The 3,596-nt window shown below is 34.6% G+C and overlaps 1 long non-coding RNA gene across 1 annotated transcript in view; it reads right to left on the bottom strand.

The window, feature by feature from the left end:
- Positions 1–1,642: 1,642 nt before the first annotated feature.
- Positions 1,643–3,596, bottom strand: part of LOC145719365 (uncharacterized) — an 8,115-nt gene continuing 6,161 nt past the window's right edge. Inside the window, exons 3-4 of the long non-coding RNA XR_014142332.1 lie at positions 2,366–2,455; positions 1,643–1,842 (exon numbers count right to left, since the gene is read on the bottom strand). This is a non-coding gene — a long non-coding RNA (uncharacterized LOC145719365). The remainder of the gene's footprint in view (positions 1,843–2,365; positions 2,456–3,596) is intronic.

The raw sequence follows: 3,596 nt of genomic DNA, 5'->3' as shown, positions 1-3,596 counted from the left end.
TTGGTAAGTCGTCTAGTCAATAGTAGCCTATTGTAGTTAAGTTTTGGGGTAATCAAAATTTATATGTGGATTTAACTGGGCCAGGGGTTAACACTCCTAACCCCCACATTATTCAAGGGTCAACTCTAGTTCTATGAATGTATCAAATGCTATTTCAGGCCTCTGTGAATTTTCTCAGAAACCTGTTGTCCGGAATACCATCCTCCTCACCCCCTAACCCTTAAACGTGTCCTAGATACCCAATATTCAAGTGAACTCCAGCTGTCTTCTTTTAAACTCAACTGAAACATCACTTTGTGATCATTCCGTCTTCAGTGTTAAATTTGTGTTCATGCCTCTATTGTAGACATTACTACTCTGCATATAATTATTTATTTCATTGTCTCCCTCTTCAATAGATGAGTGAGGACAATGTTTGGCAAAATGCTTAATAAAAAGTAGGCCCTCAAGGGGCGCCTGGGTGGCTCAGTTGGTTAAGTGGCTGCCTTTGGCTCAGGTCGTGATTCCAGGGTCCTGGGACTGAGCCCCACATAGGGTTCCATGCTCAGCAGGAAGCCTGCTTCTCCCTCTCCCACTCCCCCTGCTTGTGTTCCTGCTGTGGCTATGTCTCTCTCTGTCAAATAAATAAATAAATAAAATCTTAAAAAAAAAAAGTAGGCCCTTGATATAAGTGAAATAAGCCCTGTGAAACTCATTGAAGACTGAGAAGTTTTACAGAAAATTTCTTTATAAAAAGCTAAGACATTATTATTTTTATATTATATTCTCTTGCAAAAAATGTATTCTTTTCTAAAAATGACTATGCAATGCAAATATTTATGAGATCCATAGTACTAAGATAGTATAATTATTATCATCACAGCTCTGCTGATGCATTAATACCTAAAGCCAACATCAAAATCTAGCTCTATATTGTCCACCAGGGCCCCAGCAGGATACTTTACATATATTTACAAATATTAATTCATTTAATCCTCATGAAAACCTTGTAAGCAGGTCATATTATTATCTCCATTTTACAAATACAAAAACACAAGCACAGAGAAATTAAACCATGGAGCTAAAAGTAGCAAACCTTGTCTTTCAAACTAGGTAGCTGGGCTGTAGAGCCTAGTCTTCACTTCCATGATATATTTAATAATAACCTTTACAAAGCACAAAGTAAAGATACCATTTCCATTTTTGTTTCTTTAGCTATATTAACAGAGTATAGTTATATCTAATTGTGCTGCATACAAAAAACAAGTATGGCTTCCAGATTCTCCACAGAGGAATTATGACTATATTATGAAATATAAGGAACACAAAAATGTTTCTTATCAACTTGAAATGTTCACTGACAACTAATAACTCAAAAGCCATGGCTTTAAAAACACTGGCTTAAAAACTTAACCTTCCTTCAATTTAGCATTTTAGGAAAAACTATCAAATAAAAGTGAGTTTAAAATAATTCTGTGTGATACATGGGTTTTATATGTACATATTACAGTTGTAAGGACATTTCTGAATTCTTGTATATTGGGTGTGTGAAATGTTCCATGAAACTCGAATACTTGTACAGATTTCACTTTGGGATAACATAATAATTAAGAAGGAGTAAGCATGAAAAACAGGAGTTTCAAATAGCCTCCCAAGTTAAGTATCCTTAATAACTTCCCTATTAATAATTTAATATAGTTCTGAAGATAGTAATGACTCATTTAAAAGACTATATGAAGTAGATTACCTGCAAATGGAACAGAACTTTTTTGTTTTTTTCTATTTCTGATGTTTGTGATTGTTGTTGCTTTGCAACTTGTTCTACAGCATCAGTTAATGAAGATGTGCCTTGGTTAGCCAGAGCTGAACAAAAGAATAAAGTATATAATAAAAATGTAAGTTGCAAACACTCTAAGAAAGTTATTGTTTCTTCACACATAGTCATGAAAAATACGGTGTTTCTCTAAATAAAGTAGATTTAGGGTTGGTAATATTACCTTTCTGACTACAAACAAAACCAAAATTAAAAGCCATAATAACACACAATTCAGAATTGCCTACTGCAATGTTATACCTGTTCCTGTATGGAACAGGATAAATATTTTGATTGTCCTCATTTTTTTAATCCAGACCACTTATACATATGCGTAATTACAGTGCTATCATAATAACCATATAGCAATTATAGTTGATGAATTTTCAGTACAGGCCTGCATTTTTAGGTTGTTATGCCTTTTCTAAACACCATGTAAGTTTCTTCTTGGAGAAATTTAATAGCTTCCCTCTATTCTATTTGGCTATACATTTTAACACAATTATCCTATCATACTACCTTTTTGTTGCTGCTTATCTTTTAATTATTTATTTCTTAAGATTGCTTCATTACCTTCTTCAGGAACTCCTTGACTCTTCCTTTCTTTGTTGCCTGACATTCTACTTTGTCTCTTTCTCCCTTTTTTGTTCACCTTCTTTATGCCTACAAAATAATCAATATTGACAATTTTTCACTCTTCTTTGTTTTTTTCCCCCCATCATTTATCCTGGTGATACTGAAAGCAAATTCACTGTCAAATACCTCATAGGGATGGCAATGATATTTCATCTTTGTTCCAAGAATTAAAATACAATGGTTAAGTCAGAGAGTTTTAGAGAAAATAGAACTGTATTTGAATCTTGGTTCTCTTGCTTTTTAGCTGTTATGATTTTGAGCAAGTTTCTTAACTTCTTTGATCATCAGGGTCCTCATCTGTAAAACCTCACAGGACTGTCATAATAAAGTAATAAATGTAGCATGCTTATCATAGTACCTTACATATATAGTGAGTAATTAATTACTATGGACTCTGTCTAGGGTTTCCTTTGCTAGTTCCTCCTCAGCTTTCTCATCTAGGTCAGTGTCCCAGTGCTAAGTCCTTAGGCCTCTTCTCTCTACTCACTCTTCAGGTGATGTCATCTAGTTGCACAGCTTTAAAATCCACTTATAGATTTTATTTATTTATATCTCTAACTTGAACATCCTTCTTGAGCTCCAGACTCATTCTAAATTGCCTACTTGGTATCTTCACTCGGATTTTTACAGTCATTTCAACTTAATATATCCCAAACTGAACTCTTGATGTCTCTGTTCACTCCATCACCACCACTAAACCTGCTCCTTCATAGTCTCTTCCTTTCAATAAATTACAAGTTTTTCTTGTTCAGGCCCAAATCCCTGGAGACATTAGCAAGGAGGCCTCTAGAAGAGTGTAGAGCCCATGGAAATTCAACAAGACTTGCCCAAGATAATCATAAATGAGAGCTCACTGTTGATGTTTCATAGGCTCTTTGGGAAATCCTTTAAGACATTTTCCAAGTATTTGGCCCAGGACTTCTGCCCTAATTGTTTACTCAAAGGACAAACCAGAATCTCGACTTTTCTCTTATATGCTGCATGCAATTCTTTTAGCAAAACTCATTGGTTCTACGTTTAAATTATATTGGAATTCACTCACTGCTTACCACTTCTAAATAGTATCTTAGTAGAGAAGCCTTCCCTCATAACCTTTAAACAGGACCTCTCCTCCTTCATTCTCCCATTTCCTTACCCTGCCTGATTTTTCTTTTTCTTTTTTTTTTTT

Source organism: Leptonychotes weddellii, unplaced genomic scaffold, assembly GCF_054177405.1.
Source record: "Leptonychotes weddellii isolate Sample4059 unplaced genomic scaffold, ASM5417740v2 HiC_scaffold_4039, whole genome shotgun sequence".
Taxonomy (NCBI): domain Eukaryota; kingdom Metazoa; phylum Chordata; class Mammalia; order Carnivora; family Phocidae; genus Leptonychotes; species Leptonychotes weddellii.
Note: the sequence above shows the minus strand (reverse complement) of the source record. Positions and strands in the feature narration are given on the sequence as shown.